General features: G+C 41.4%; 1 protein-coding gene across 10 annotated transcripts in view; it reads left to right on the plus strand.

Moving 5' to 3' along the window:
* The first annotated feature begins 523 nt into the window (after positions 1-523).
* Positions 524-16,620, plus strand: part of EPB41L2 (erythrocyte membrane protein band 4.1 like 2) — a 108,070-nt gene continuing 91,973 nt past the window's right edge. For all 10 annotated transcript variants that reach the window (XR_006414168.1, XM_044424639.1, XM_044424678.1 and 7 more), the window contains exon 1: positions 524-660. The gene's annotated coding sequence lies outside the window, so the exon portion shown is untranslated. The remainder of the gene's footprint in view (positions 661-16,620) is intronic.

The following is a 16,620-nucleotide window of genomic DNA, read 5'->3' on the forward strand; positions in this document are numbered from 1 at the left end:
TAGAATTCAGATCTAATCAATTCTAGAGCACTGAAGGTGCCCATTTTTGTGAAATTCTATCTTGGTAAATTATAAGGTACTTTTCAGCTATGGATTTTACAAGAAAGGCGTATCTCTGCTAAGAAGCCAGAACGAAGTCATTTAATATACATACACACACAGAACCTTCATTGTTTGTATCTATCTATTCATTCATCCATGCCCCAGCCCAAATATAAGGCAATTAATACTCCTTGTTATCGACTTCGCTTTCCCAGTGTGTCTCATTAATACCAGAGAAGACCCTATCCCGGGGCACGGGCGAGCTCCTGCGTATGATGGCGCGGTAGTTCAAAATACACCAGCCCGCGATGCGCAGGCCGCGGCTGGAAAGGGCGGGAGGAAAGGAGCCTGGCAAGAGATCGAGTTGCGATTGATGGGCGGGGAGCAAAACCAAAGGGGACTCGGTCGAGAACGGTCCTCAGCCTGTGATTGGCTAAAAGGCGGGGCTAGGCCAAGAGTTCGGGGTGGGGCTCCAGACGGAGACAGCCCTGCGCTGGTGTTGCCTTGGCGGCTCCGGCCAGGGAATTTCAATTTCGAATAAGACTGAGGGAGACGGTGGCGCGGCAACGACGAGACGGGGAAGAGGAGCGGCGGAGAAAGGGAAAAGACGCCCGCAAGGTAGGGAGCCCTGTAGGCGCAGGCGAAGTTAGCGGAGTACTTCCGCTTTGGCGGGCTTCGCTGTCCCGAGGGAGGCAGTGGCTGCGGCGTGCGTTGGGAAGGGCGTTTGCCGCGGAATCTCCCCTCCCGTCCCTCAGCTCCGCTGTGTGGGAAAGGGAGCGGGAGACGGGGATACGGAGCGAGTGTGAAGAGGGGCGGAGGGAGTCACGGCGCAGGGCCAGCTCTGTGGCGGAGCGGTGCCGCCTTTCCCCTTCAGCCCTCCTCAGGCGCCTGAAGCGGGTGGGTGTCTGGTTCCTCCGTCCTCCCGGGCGGCGGCTCTCGTTTGTTTCTCAGCCCAGGGGAAGGCGAAGGCGGATTCTTCCCCGGCGCCCAGCCTTCCCCTCTCGCTCGGGCGCCTGCCCAGGGCCTGTCTTGTGATGTAGCTCGAACTGGCTGCCTCGCCCCCGCCGCTTCCTCGCAAGGCGGAGAGGGGTGTCAAGCCGTCGTCCGCAGCCAGAGCAGAGAGGAGAGGCGTGGGTAGTAGCAGTTCTCTGGGGAAGATCCACGTCCGCTCAGGCCGCTGCTCACCTCGGGAAATTCGCTTCCCTTCTGTAGCGTATAAGGAACCGTGGCCGAACAAGGGGGTGAGGGAGGCGACGCAGCGCGCATCCTGCCTGCCTGGCCAACTCGTGCTGCTGGCGTCTCGCATCTCGGCCAGTGTGGGAATGAGACGTGGAAATGAGGACTTCTCCATAGTATCGCGGCTATGGCAGGCTGTTCCGCCCCGCAAAAAATCGCCTGTGTTGTTGGCAAGCCTCTTCTCCCGGCTTGCATTTTATTCAAATTTCCCTCGTCTGCATCCTCCCACGCGCGCACGACACCCAGCGTGTTCCGTGGGGGCGAGTGCGGGAATGAGCGGCGTCAGGCTGCTGACGTTGACCCACAGCGGCTCTCCAGATGAGTCGTGGTTTGTGAGAAGGCCCCGCATCTTGTCAGAGGACTGCAGCATTAACGTGTAGCCTCAGTCGTGTTTACTCTAACGGGTTGGCTGTTTAAGAAAATACATACATACATACATACATACATATATATATATAAATCCTAATGCTACAGAAGAGCAATGACATTATCAGGATGAACTACTGTCACAAAGTAGTGAGCGAGTTTTTGAGTTAAGAATTCTTCTGTATGATTATATGTTAAGGGAGGAACAGAAAAATGGAGGTGGGAAGATGATCATGATGGAAAAGCTTAAGATGGAATGGAGGCGGATTTATGCAGACCTAACAAGATTAGAATTTACTAGACACTTATAGGGGTTGTATCAAAGAAATAAAAACTCCTCCTCTTCTTTGAACATTTACAAAACCCATAGTTATTCATATCGGCCTTCGGAAGAACACAAAGCCATACTCCTTTTATTAGCAAAGTTGGCCATGAATTTCAGGTAGTGCACTGACTAATGAACGAATCAACTGAAGTCAAATAGCTTTGGGGGATTACATGGCCTCCAAACCCACACTAAGTCCCATCCTCAAGTGTTAGAAGGTAATCTTACTTCCTGCCCTGGGAAGCTAAATTTAGCATTCTCCAAAATACACCAAATGTACACAAGACACATTGATCCATTAGAAATCCCAAAGGTATAATAGAGCTCCTAAGGTAATATTTGTAGACTGGTAATCACTTTTTATGTGAATATAGATATTAACAGTATTGCATTCTTTGCTCTAAGATCAGATTTCCATTGCAGGGTGGGCAAATTATATGGCCCTCCAGACCAACAACTTTCTTCATCACCATTGGCCATTCTGGGTAAGACGGATGGGAGTTGTAGGCCAAAACACCTGGACAGGCACAGGTTCCCCCCCTCCACATAAAGGTGGTGGTGGTGGGGAGAAGGGTTGTTGAAGTCTTCTTTGTTGCACTTTTGAGAAATAGGTTATCTGCAGTTCTATTCCCAAGTGTCTATTTCTGTATATTACCTAAGAGTGGTCTTATTCTTATGTTTTGTGAGCCGCCCCAAGGCTTCGGCGAATGGGGCGGCATAGAAATTTTCTAATTAAATAAATAAATATTCTGCCTTTTGCTAAGGTAGAACAAAGTACAGGAGAGAAAGGGAGAAAGCCTTCCTATTTATTAGAAATGAGGGGTATGATGAGCCTTATGCCTCCCACTATTTCTTTCTTTTGAATCTTAGTAAATGCAGGCCTGCTTTTAATGCATTTCAATAACGAGATGTTAGGTTGCCCCATAGCATGAAGGGTTGTAAGAAACAGAGAAAGTGATGGAGGCAGAGCTTAGTTTGTTCTGTTAACCTTGGATTATGTGAATTCAGGGCTTGGGTAGCTCTAGCTGAACAATAAAGGTTGGGGACAGTTGTAGAGATGCCAGTGCTATCAACTTGAGGATGATGAAAAGATGGATGGTATACTTATCTTCCTTTGGCAGGACTTTGTCTGGAGTGGGCTAGGCTGTATTTAGGGTTGCTATTGCAAGGAATTATGTGGGTTAAGTTCGGTTCTATTGAGAGGGGTTTTTTTTTTTTTTTTTTTTTTAATTTTGCCCAGGGATGAATAGCCTTTCATCTCAAAAAGTGGGACTAGTTTCTCTTACCACCTTTCCCATCACATGGTCAGTAGACCAGTCAGTTTGAACTTGCTGCTTCTGTAGTTCATATGTCTAATAGAATAATTGTTGAATGGATGAAGATATCCTTATATTATTTACATTGAAATGTATTTAGTTATTTCATTTACAGTATTTATCATTCCATATCTAAGTAGATAGCTATTATTTATTTATATGTGAAATATCACAAATGAAGTGCTTATTTTCTGAACATAAATAAGTTATATACATATCAAGTCCACTATGCTGGGTAGTTCACAGCATGGCCATTGTTGAATATGTACTCATGAAAGTACAACCAAAATGTATACATCTTTAACAGTATTCTTAAATTTGCTGGAATTTGGAGTATTTTAAGTATTGATCAGTGGATCATGGATACCTGCAAAACAAGAGTAACTAGAAATCATGATGGAACAGAAAAAAATTGGCATGTCTGCCTCAGCTTTGCAACAGTACTTCTACCAAGTCTCCAGCATTGTATACCATACGTGTGTGTGCCCCCATGCATGCAGGCATATGGACATCCATTGGTGATATATAGTGTGTTAATATTTATTGTATGAAGAGAGAACCAACTTCATACTACATTTTCTGGATTAAGGGTTTATTTCAAGATGTCCAGCCTAAAAACATTGTCCAAATGGTATTTCCACAAGGGTCTTGAAATGAAGTTGCTAGATCACAAAAGAATTGGTATAAATATTTCTGGTGACTGCCAGCTCCTGAGTGCTGGGCAAAGAGTGAAACTGTTTTACTCCCTTAAGTTTTCATTGCACTACAGAAAAGTCACAGGTGGGATGTGTGTGCCAGGTGGGATGAACTGATAATCTCCTGCCACTGAACCCTTTGATCAACATCCATAAATACTGACTGATTACCAAGGTTAGACCAAGCTTGTAGTCTGTTTTGTATCTATGAAAAATGAGTTAACTGTTATGTTGTGCCTTCAGAAGCTCAGCAGGTGTTAGGAAAAGTGTGTGTCCGAATGGCATGAATCCATATAATGTTTATGTTCCTGGAGGTAATTTCATATTTTCCTTCCTGCTCTGGCAGGAGGGAAAGAATTTTTTTGTTAAATTTATAAATCATGCCTATAGCTCTGCTTGTACTCTTTTTATATTATAATAGATATTATGTACTTAGGGAGTCAAGGTGATAGAATTTTTCTTTCTGGAGTTGAATTTCCGAAATATAGGGACTAATTCTTTTAATAATAAAATAATTTTTAATGATTCTTGATTTGTTTTTATTGAAGCACCATTTTATCTGGAAAATTGAGGAAGATTTGGTTATGCTCATTCTAGTAGAAATGACCTTTTATTGAACTTTTGACAGATGAAGGGCTGACATAGTTTGAAACCCATACTTTCTATTTTTAGGTAGAATCTTTGTTAGATACAGGATGAATAAGATATACTGTGGTATTGCATTTTTCATATTTTACTACAATACAGTTTCTGACCAACTTCTGAGTGTTTATAGAAAAAGGTAATTGCACGATTGTTTCTACCTTATTCATAGAACATCCACATACTTTTAGTTGTAAATCTCCAGTGTTTCCCCACTGCTACAGCCATCTCTTTTTGCTTACCACAGAACTTCTATTAAAGCATAAGGAATGGAATAACATTTCAGTGTGTTTTGATTAGTAGTGTCAAGAAAAAAAAGATGAGAGGGAGGAGCTTCCTGTCTGGAAACACCTCCTCTCTTTGCTTTCTATAGTTCTCTTATACATTGACATATATATATTAGGAACATACAATTTTCTCACTTGTCTTCTTTTAAAAATCTTGACCAGTTCTTTTTAATGATGTTCTTCTTTTAGCAAAATCATGAGCAGAAATCTGTAAATTAGCATGTTCCAGTTTCCTCACTCTAATGGAGAATAGATTTGTCAGTTTTGAGGTATAGTAGCATGACTTGGAAAAAAAATTCCTATCATAAATCTTTTTCCCTTTGCTATTGTTCATCTTGTGTTCTTTTGTGAATTAAAATGAGTTAACACCACATTAGGTCATATACATGAAACATTCTTCAGGTTTATAGGATTATCAGTTACTGATATTTTTAAAAGCTGTTTGTTCATTTCAACCCTCATGTATACATGGTTTTCATGCATAGTAAAATGAATCTACCATATTTTTCGCTCTATAAGACGCACCTGACCATAAGATGCACCTAGTTTTTAGAGGAGGGATCCATGGAAAGCTTCCTGATAATCACAGGCACATTCCCCATCACTTCCCCATGGGCTTCATTAAAAGATGGGTTGCCATTTGAAAACATACACCGACCTGTGATTAACAGCTCTCCCCTGCGTTGGAGGAGCGGGGCAGAGCAGGGCGTGCCGGATGCATGCCGGCCAGGTGTCGTCGGTGGTCTTCCAGGCTGCGCGGCGGTGGCGGCAGGTCTTCCCGGGCAGTGGGGGTCAGCAGTCCGTCTCTCCATGCGGCCGGTGGGTTAAAGCCTGCAGCTCCTCCTCCTCTGCACCTCTCCCCCTGAGCGGCACAGCTCTCACCTGCGCCGGGGGAGGGGTGAAGCAGGGCGCGCCGAGCGCGTGCCGGCCAGGTGGTGCCATGTGGTGCAGGCGGGCCAGCAGCGTCCCGGGTGTCGGGCACACACACATTCGCTCTATAAGACACACAGACATTTCCCCTTACTTTTGGGGTGGGGGGGAAAGGTGCGTCTTACAGAGTGAAAAATACGGTATTTACAGTCTCTAAATTCAGGCACATTCCCTAGGCAACATGTTCCATGAAGTGCCTAATTTACCATAAAACTCTCCAGCTGTTGTCTCTGTTTACAATAAGGGTTAAATTAAACATAAGACATGTGGTATACATGGCGTTGTGGTGCTTCTGGAATGTGACCAACTGAATGTGACCTAGTGGCTCAACTTGAGGCAATGTTACTAGGATTTATACTTCTAGTTTTAACTTCTTTGAAACTAAAGCATTAACCTCTTATGCACTCTAAAAGCTTTGCTAACCCCTGGAATGCAGAACTATAAAAACTGCAGTGTTTTAAGTTTGGAAGCTAGAAAGCAGATTGGCTAGAATGTAATGTGATGATGCTTTCCCCTACACACAAAAATAAGGCAAGACATTTCCTTCTTGTTGGATACTTTTTGCTTGAAAACCTTGTGATATACATTCCTCAAGTCTACAAGGTCTTTCTAACCAGGTATCTTGAATGAAATTTATGAAAAATACAAGGTTTCTATGGCAAGTAGAGTACATTTTACTGACCTCAGCAACTTTTATTCGTTTAATAAGATGTGTCTTTATGAGAAATAACTTGATCCAACCTGTGTCCTCTTGAGAATATAAAATGTTGTGGGCTTTAAGCATGCTTAATATAACTTAATAGTACAGTTGCATACACAGTTACCTGGGAAGAACTTCTCTTGAATGCAGAGGAATATATTCATTTTTTGTTTGGAATATTTATATTGTAGTTCTCCAAAAGATTTCTCAAAGCACTGTATGTAACAGAGAGATGGGTTTGCAATATACTTCAGTAAAATTCTTTACAGTTTCAGCAGAGTAGGTTTTCATATAGATATCATCTACTCTTTCTTTGTGCTTGGACTGATGTTGTCTGTAGATGCTAATGTCTTAAAAAACAATGCCCCCTCATTCGCAGAATTATATTTGGAAATAAATCAGGTAAAGACTAGGACAGGATGGCAAGGTTGCACTTGGCATACAGTTCTTCTGTCAGACAGCTGCCTTAATAGTACTAAGAATCTTCACATGAAGGGGCTTGATAGACCTGTCCTCTTTTGACGATTCAGGAGTTTGTGTCCTTAGCAAAGAACAACCTTTCTTGGAAGCACCTGCCACCCAGAACAAAGAGGAAGCAGAGCGGCTAAGCATGTCTAGGCCAGAGGGCAGGATTGCTCTTATCTAACAGTTCTTTCAGATAGCTGACTTGATGGTTACTTCCTTCTCAACAGATATGGAAAGGATTGGACTGTTTATGTGACTCTATTAAATTAGCTATTTCATGGTTGAATAAGCAATTTGAATCTAGGTCTTCTCAGTCCAAGTTCAGTACTATATTAACTATGTACAGTGTGTTTTCGGCATTACCCCACATTTACACATACTGTTACGATACATGAAGGATGTAATGTTGTTTTTCATTGTTTGGAAACTATTAGATCTTCAATGTGAGGCTAAAACATGACACTTCAGGAAGCAAAGTGGTGAGGCTTGCAATTCAACCTTTGACTCCTTATGTGCTATCCAAACTGCAGCATTACAGTTGTCAGCATAGTGCTGTATGGTCAGTAAGCTGTTTTCTTGCTTCCTGTCAACAGTTTTATTTCCTTTTACTTGCGTAAGTAATTCTTAAAAAAAAAACTTGAGAAATATTGCTAATAGTGTAATTTTCTTTCTTATTCAGCAAATATTAAAAATGTTGTAATCTGTGTTTCACACTATCACCTGCAAGTCTGCATTAACATATCCAGTCTGGTTCCTAGTTCATAATCCAAATAATGATAGTTTCATAACCCCTTAAAACCTGTGCCGAAATTTTGTGCTAATTTTATGCTACACCCATGACCTCCCTCCACCATTTCTTAGTAATGGTATTTCCAGTTAGGCTTCTTAGAGAACATCTCAGAAAGCTGACTGTGAAGCCTTAAAGCTGTATTTCGTTAAAACCTGTCCTAAAGTTTTATGCTGTTTTGTACTGGAAACTAACTTTTGAACTTCCACTAGTGCCATGATTTTATTGCCTGTGCTAATTGGATCTAAAACTATTCTAAAAGACTCGTCTAAACTGTTACTTACAGCATACATTTTCTGTTAGAACAGGGTGGGCAGTCTGTTTTGACCCAATGATTGCAGGTGGTGAGTGTGGTGTGTCAAGAGCTATGTTCACACTCGTACACAATGATGTTGTCCTTCATCCCATCAACATGCAGGGATGGGAAGGCACTTAAATTACAAGCCCTACAGCATGGGTCCTCAAACTAAGGTCCGGGGGCTGGATCTGGCCCTCCATGCCCATTTGGACCTGCCGCGCCCATGCGCGCACCCACCACCACCCACCTCGCCCTGCGCGCAGGGAGGCAGTGGTTTGCTCGCACAGAGAAAACGATTTCCAAGTGAGCAAGCCGGTGCCTTGTGAGCCTGCCTCCCCTCCCCTCACTGCCACACCTTCCTGCCCACGCCTTGCCTTGCCTTGCCATGTGCCCCACTTCCACCTCAGTGCATGCACGTACTGCCCCCTCACTGGCCTGTGTATACCGCCAGCACCACCTTTCTGGCCCGCGCCCAGCACTGGCACCTTTCACCTGACCCCCTGCTAAAAAAGTTTGAGGACCCCTGCCCTACAGCCGCAGCTGCTTGTTGGGCGAAGAGGGTGCAGTTGCCCTGGACAACATGTGACGATGACGCTAGTCACATGACATCTTAGCAAAGTCATGGCATTAGTAGTGTGGGAGAGAGACTCTCTCATACAGAGAGTTTCTCTGGCAGGCTCTACAAAATGCTTCTGAGGGCTTCAGGTTGGCCATAAATTAGAAGCTAAATAGTTGCTGGAGTACTAGAATTCCCTTCTGACAAGTGTAGAAATAAGGAAAGGCAAATGTGTGCTTCATATTTTATGTATGCAGATCTGATGCCATGCATATTGCTGATAAGACTTAATAAGTGGCTGTAATCAGTGTTCCTAGCTGAGCTTGCTCTTATAAAGATGCCTGAAACTTCTAGATCAGGGGTCTCAAACTCAACTTACCTGGGGGCCGCTGGAAGTAGAGTCTGGGTGAGGCTGGGCCGCATCAAGTATTCCACCACCGCGGTGGTGGAGTACAACCTGATAGGAAACTTGAGATGTCCATGTCCTTCAAAAGGAGTCACGTAACCTGTGATATCATAGAATTCTTCAGAGTCCTAATTCTGAGGTCCTGTGACCTTGGAGCCAGAAGTCCAAAGGCTGAGCACTCCAGTCTCCTTCATTGCTAGTGGAAAAAGTACTGTGGTTGCAACTGGGGCTTGGAAGAGAAAAAAGGGTTGTTACTTGGAAGGGTGAAGAGGCTGGAGCTATTGGCTTACAAGGATTCCAGTCAGCATCACAGCTTCCTTTTCTCTCCAGCGATAAATCCAGTTGGCTGAAAGGAGAAAATGTGTTACATGAGGTGTGTGTGTTGGGGTGGGGGGAGATCACTTTGTGCCAAGCACTTAGTCAGTTACATCTTAACATCTTATATATTCTTATGTGCATCTACTGAAGGCGTAACAGGACTCCTATGCATGCTCTTAATTTTTCTTGGCTTACATAAATTAACAAATGGAATTGGAAATGGGTTTTCTGTGTTTCTTTGACAGCTAAAAGACACATATAACAAAATTAAAAGGAAAAGAGCATGCCTCGTTCAATACAATAGATTAAGGACTTCACAAGGATTTTGAACTATGAACAGATGAAAACTTCAAATGGATACTTATTTGGATATTTGGGCTGCTATTGTTGAAGGTTATGCATAAATCCTAGAAGATTGTGTGCATTTCACACAAATCAATGTACATATATTAAAAAAAAGGAAAAGCTTTAAAAATGCTAGGTGCCCATGGGGTCCATTTTAGGAACCCCTTTACTGGCAACATTGGGGCACCATTGGATGGTGTGTTGGGAACCTTTGATATAGACTCTACTCAGTTTGTATTAGTTTGCAGGTAATTAAAATATTTCCAGTACCTATAAGTATTTTACTCCCAAGTATGAGCTTGTTTTATGCATGTTTTAAAATACCCTGGCAAGTTTAGTTTCTGAAATGATATAGCAAATGAAAAAATCTGTTCAAGAAATAAAACAGTGAAGGTGAAACATCAGAAGTTCAACAGTGTCAAAGTCAGTAAGAAAATATCTAAAAGATTCTAGGCTCCCTTAAAAGCTTGAATAAAGAGCAAAACTTCTGAGATTGATGCCATCAAAGGAGACATTGAGTAAATGGGTTGAAGGTTAAACAGTGGTGGTTTGGGCTTTAAGCCCCTGATAATGCTGCAAAAGCATAGTTGGCTAGGGATGAGAAGATCTGATTTATGGAATAAAAGGAACATGCAAATAAGTACCCTTGTTTTTCCTTCACATAGCCTGTCAAGTTCCAACACTGAAACTGTGTTGGAACTGAAACTGAACTGAGCAGAGAAGCTGTAGGCTGAAACTGAGCAGAGAAACTGAAACTGAACTGAGCAGAGAAGCTGTAGGGGAGCAAGCATAGACTGAGGAGAAACTTGTCACCTATTATCTACAGGCCACTTTACTCTTTAGATTGGACCCCAAACTATTTAATTCATGACTGCGCTTCATCATGGGTTAAACAGACAGATTCATCCCATTGTGGCTAGTGTGGCTCTTCAACTTGAATTTAAACAAGAGTACACCAGGTACAGGCAAGACGCAAGGAAGAATTTCCTAACTGTAAGAGTAATACAACAGTGGAACCAGCTGCCAAGAGAGGTTATGTGCTCTTCCACACTAGAGACACTCAAGGAGCAAAAAGACAGTGTAACTGGTGTCCTACACCAGCAGGTGGTTGGACTTGATGACCCCTTCTGATTCTATTAACTACCTTCTAACCATTGTTTTCTATCACCTTATCTAAATTGGTAATAGATTAATTTTTCATTTAAATTTCATGGCTTTTCTAGGCAGGTGTATTTTATTTTTTGTTAGATTGGTAGATATTTGGAATGCATGTTTTGCTTCTTTTAAAAATCAAGATTGGTGAGCATGCTAATCAGTTTTTCTTAAGGCAGCTAACTGCATGTTACATATCTGTGTAAACAAACTCAGTTTTTAAAAATGGAAGTAGTAATAGGTGCAGAGGGGTTGCTAAATACTTAACTTGCCTCAGTGTTCCTATACAAGTTTCCAAATGGTTGCTTATACTTGCAGTGCCTTAACCAAGGCCTAATACTTTCTTCCTCAGCCTAGTACTCTCCAGGTGTTTTGGTTTTCAGCTCTCAGCATCAGACAGCACAGCCAAGCAACAGAAATTTTGGGACATGAAAACTTGAAACATCTGGAGGATACCAGATTGGTGAAGTCTAACTTATTACACAATATCGGTCTAAAATGCTATTGCTTTCTGGAGAGGTTCTAAATCAATGGTATTGGGAAGAGTTGCTATAGCATATTCCTGTGACTCTTTGACAGGAATTTGTGTTATTTTTTAAAGATGCAAGTTTTACATTTGAACAGAAAAGGGTAACATGCATGAGAGATTAGATGAAGTGTCAAATCCCCATGCCTTCATAACTTTAAGAGGTAGCTAAAATGCTGTTATTTCACAGATTAAATTCACCCTTGATTGCAAAAATGTTGTTGCTCTTGCATGAATTCAACTCTCTTGGCACAACAGCAAAGTGTTATGGTCAATCAGTTATCTATTGTCCTTTCTCAGTATCTTGAAAGGAAAGCTTTGAGATCAAGGTAATCTTAACAGTGTAAGGGTAATTCCTATCTGTTCCTCATGTGACTATTGTTCATGGCTTGAAAGAATGTTAGTAGTTTCTAAACTTAAAACTGAAGAACCATGTCTGCAAATTGCTTTGATTCCTCATTAGTCATGAGGACTTGTTTTGAAATCAGCTTTGAATAGAGAACTGCTTCATCATTAGGTTGCTAGTTACTTTGTTTACTACATAACTTTAAATATAAATACACTGCAGGCTGATATTAGTTGTCAACTTTGTAGGTTTCCTATTAAGCACATGGTATAGCAGCCTGTGCTGTTTTTCATATCCATTTGTTTAGGAATAAATTAAATGAAATCATGCAACTGGTTTTGTATATTGTAAACTCTGAATAACGTACTTTTATACTGCAATTCTAGGCACACCTAGAAATAAGTTTTCTTGAACTTAGTAGAGTTTACCTCTGAGAAAATATGCACAAGATTACATTATTAAGATAAATCCATAGTTGTTGTAAACCCATAATTGTCTCATCACACATTTTGTTTTGGGTTGGGTGTTAACCTTTGTATACCGATGGTGCCATTTAAACTTGGGAGTGGACATAGCTTTGTCAGAAGGCACCTTCTTGGTACTGAGACAGTTCCAGGTTCAATTCCTAGTATTTCTAAGTAGGGTTGGAAAAGCTCTTACCTACTATCTGCAGTGCTGACAACACTGGGCAAGATGAACCGGTAGTCTGATGAATTATAAGGTAGTATCCTATATAACTATTTGTTTGTCCAGACTTTTGGTTAAATTTCCTTCGCTTTGTTATCTGCTCCAGTTTTCCCAGGGTTGTTTTTGTTAGTATTTGTATTTCAGTGTGTTAATTGCTTGGATCTGCTTTGAGATTATTTTATAATGAAAAGCAGGTAAGGCATTTCTTAAAAAAAATATTCCTCTCCATAAACACCTTCCACTGCAGTTTCCCCACAAGCTTGAATTACTTTAAGTCTCTAAGCTGGGAGAAAATTAGCTAAAATGATTAGCACAAGAAAATAATTCACAGAGACATTGGTGGGTGCAAAAAGAATTAAGCAACCAATTCAGAGATTGTCAGACCAATGTATCTCCCAGGCATGCAGGAAACCAGCAAGTGTTGTGGAGGCCCCACTCCTTTACTCTAGGGCAGAAGAAAGATTTCCCATTTCTCTTCTTCCCCCTCCCTCCCTCCCTCCGTGTGTGTGTGTTACATTCTTGGGTAAAATTTGTCATTGCTTATTGCCAAATCAAAAGATCAGAGGCCACTCTTAGAAATTCTCAGTTACAGTGGTACCTTGGTTCACAAATGCCTTGGGTCACAAACAAAAATTTCATGAAAATTTTGACTTGAGTCACAAACTCCACTTTGGATGGCAACCAAGATCGCTGCTATTTCCTCCTCCCCCCCGAGTGGGGGGATGGCCACAATTGCAGTCGTGTTCATGAAGGGAACACATGCATGATCATGGCTGTGCTGTGCCCATCTTTTCTGCAGGAGCGCACCCGTGATCACGCACGTCTTCCCTGTACGAACGCAACTGCGATCCTGGCCGTCTCCCCACTTGTGCTGGTTGGGGAGGGGGGAGGGGGCCGAAATTGCATCCGTCTTTCCTGCAGGAGCGTGCCCATGCCAGGGTTTCTTTGAGAAGCACCACCCCAACATAAATGTAACAAACAGAGTGTTGAATCTGATGAACAATAACGTGGTCTCTCATTTCTGGAGGGTTATGCAGCGCAGGAAAAAACAAGTGACTATAGAAGGATTTTTCACCAAAATTGACCCTGCAGCTAAGAGACAAAGAGAGAAAACACCTGAAAGAGATCTCCCCAATGGAGGGGGGCTCTCCCGCAAAACAATAGTCTCCCCCCACCTAGGTTAGTGTTCTCCACTGTACTGTACAGTACCTTGTTACTTTGTTGTTCTTTGTCACTTTGGAGGTCGGTAGTCCAAAATATCTGGAAGATTCCAGATAGGACAAGGATGATTCAACCAGTTCTTGCTATCTTGATTTTGTAAATCAATTTCTTTTGTTCAGAAAATGCATAGATCATGTTGATTGTCTGCTCATTGTGTGCTTCTGAGTAACTTACTGTTCATATTTTGGGGGGGGGGTCTCAGAGAATTGGTATTGTAACACCTGAAAAATCAGAAACACCCCTCCCCCCTGAATATAGAGAGCTCATGGTCAGACATATAAAGTGGTATTAACACCATGAGAAAAACAATTTGTTTATGATGAACAAAAACGTCCAGCAACTTTACAATGGATTTCTCATGCTCATGACACTCGGCTGTGCTGCTTGTAAATTGAACATGCATCAGTACAGTGATGCTAAATTAAATGAACAAATTAAGTTTTGAAAAGTGACAGAATTGGCAATGGTTAAATTGGGAATTCAAAACATTCTCTTGTTACAGAAGAAAATGTGCCTCTTAAGTTTTATAAAAACGTAGGTAGAAAAGCATGTCAGCATGTCTTCAAAGAGTTCATTACATCACACATTTTTGTTTGGTTCAGATGTTATATAAACCATAAATGTAAACAAAGTGCTAAAGTTTTAAAAAACCTCTGGATTAGTAGAACGGTCAAATGCTTCCACTGACTTAAAAACATGGTACGCATAGACTTGTTTGGCAGCTATTCAGTTATACGTAACTTGAGTTATAAATCCTTAAATTCATATTTTGAAATACTTATGTGACATTTTCTTGCTTTACTTGTAAAAAGATTTGAATTATGGCTGCTACAATATTTGTCCTTCATTTTTAGAGTAGTTTATTCAGATTTCATCAAATGCTGTTTTTTCTTCTGGCCTGTCCCCATAGAGTCTAACAAAGGTAAAAAACAAACCCCATCCTACAACTTATCTGTTAATAATGTGAACTAATTCATGCTGTCTTGGTATTGTGCCTAGCTCATGAGAACTGCGTGTCTGGGGTCATATTGTCATAAACAAGATCAGCATATAAATTTGAAGGTCTTTTGATTCGCAAAGCAAGAAAATGTACTCTTGCTTTTACCCCCTTCACTGTGCTCCCATCTGGTCCATTAGCCACCTCAAAAATTGCAGCTGTCAGGTTCTTTCACCTCTTTCTTTTTTTCTAAGCAGATTCCTGCCACCTTTTCTGGTAGGAAAAACAGCTGAGAAACATTGTGGCTTGCATGCTGCTGTGCACTTGGGCTGCTTAGAAGCAAGATGTGTCATTTACGTCCCTTTCAGACCATCACAGAAGTGCCCTGGCTGCTGCCACTTTGAGGAAGGACAGGTTGCTTGGCAGTAGAATACCCCCATGGTAAAGTTACTGGCATCCCATCTTTTCTGTGGATGTTTGAAGAAAGGTGGTAGCAAAGGAACATGTAGAAGCCTGGTTTCATGGACAAATATTTCATGGAAGTAAAATAAGAGGGTTTATGATATATTAGATTTAGAGTGATTCTAAAATGAAGCTTTTTGGATTGTAACAAAAGGCACTTCTAGGGCTTTATGACAACCTGGGGCCCTTCAGATGTTTTAGAATACAGCTCCTATAATCCCTATTCAGCATAGAGGAAATGAGGATCATGGGAGAGGTAGTCCAAAACACCTGCAGGGGACCAGAGGAACTGAAACTAGAAACATGTATTTCAGTGACATGTGTGTATTCTTTCACATACTTGGTAGTGATAAACACCCAAGAGACAATAATTACAACTCGGAAAATAGCAAGCTTACCTAATACTTTATTTGCAGTCAGTGTTGCTAATGAAATTATGAAATGGAAATTTTTTTGCAAAGAAAAACACTGGAAATCATCCATTTTGATTTTTTCCCCATATCACTATATGCAATACGTTCGGTTGCTTTTGAATTGATGGAACGCCAACATAGAACTCCAAAATACAGAAGTGATCTGGCCATTCAACATAATCAAACCTAAGTGCCCTCTCCCTTGAGCCTGAATCTAGAGGATGTCACCAGTTATAGAATGGTGGCTAACATTCCTGTTTGGGGCAAAGTGCTCAACCAGGTGGTGGCCAGACAACTCCTTGGAGGAAACCGACGATTTGGATCCGTTTCAGTCTGATTTCAGGCCCGATTTTGGAACAGAAGCAGCCTTGGGATGACCAAGGAGAACAACTGGGGGAGTGAGTCATTGTTAGTACTTCTGAACCTCTGAGTGGAGTTCAATACCTTCAGCCATTGGTATCCTTCTGGATAAGCTGACTGTGTTGGAGGCGCTCTTTTGCAATGGGTTCCTCTCCAACTTGACTGGCCAACTCTAGATGGTGTTGTCAGAAGATTGTGGCTGTGCATCATGGCAGTTATGCTATGGGGTCCTGCAGGCAGGGTGGATAAATATCAAAGGGTTTTTTTAAGTTAAAATTAGATTTTTAATTTTTTATCAGATTTTTAAAAATAAAATGCTGTTTGAGGAAAAAAATCTATCTAAAGATAGTTTTCTGTTTAAGATGCATTATAGTCCAAAGATTATTGATCAGGAAATAAGAATTAGTTTTTAATTATGTAGCTTGAGACTATATGTGATTAAATTTTTTGGTAAATGAATTCCATTGCTTCATTCACAATACCATGCTCTTCTAGAGGTTTCTGTAAAATTATTGGGTAATTTTTATATCTAGAAAATACTATCAGAAATGCTTGGTTTTACAGTTCTCAAAACTGAATTTCTGTCTGCAGAGATCACATGCTTTTTCTTCACAGCAAAAATGTTACAAAACAAACATGCAGAGCTGAGGAAAAAAAGACCTTAATCCCATTGTTCCTTTGCAAATCTGTGTACCCCTTACCCCTTAAAGGGTAAATTTTCAAAAAAAAAAAAAAAAAAAAAAAAAAGAGTGAATAGAAGCTGCTTGCTGGGAATGAAATAGACCTGCTCAAGAAACTTAAG

Source organism: Varanus komodoensis, unplaced genomic scaffold, assembly GCF_004798865.1.
Source record: "Varanus komodoensis strain SLA01 unplaced genomic scaffold, ASM479886v1 scaffold1, whole genome shotgun sequence".
Lineage (NCBI taxonomy): Eukaryota > Metazoa > Chordata > Lepidosauria > Squamata > Varanidae > Varanus > Varanus komodoensis.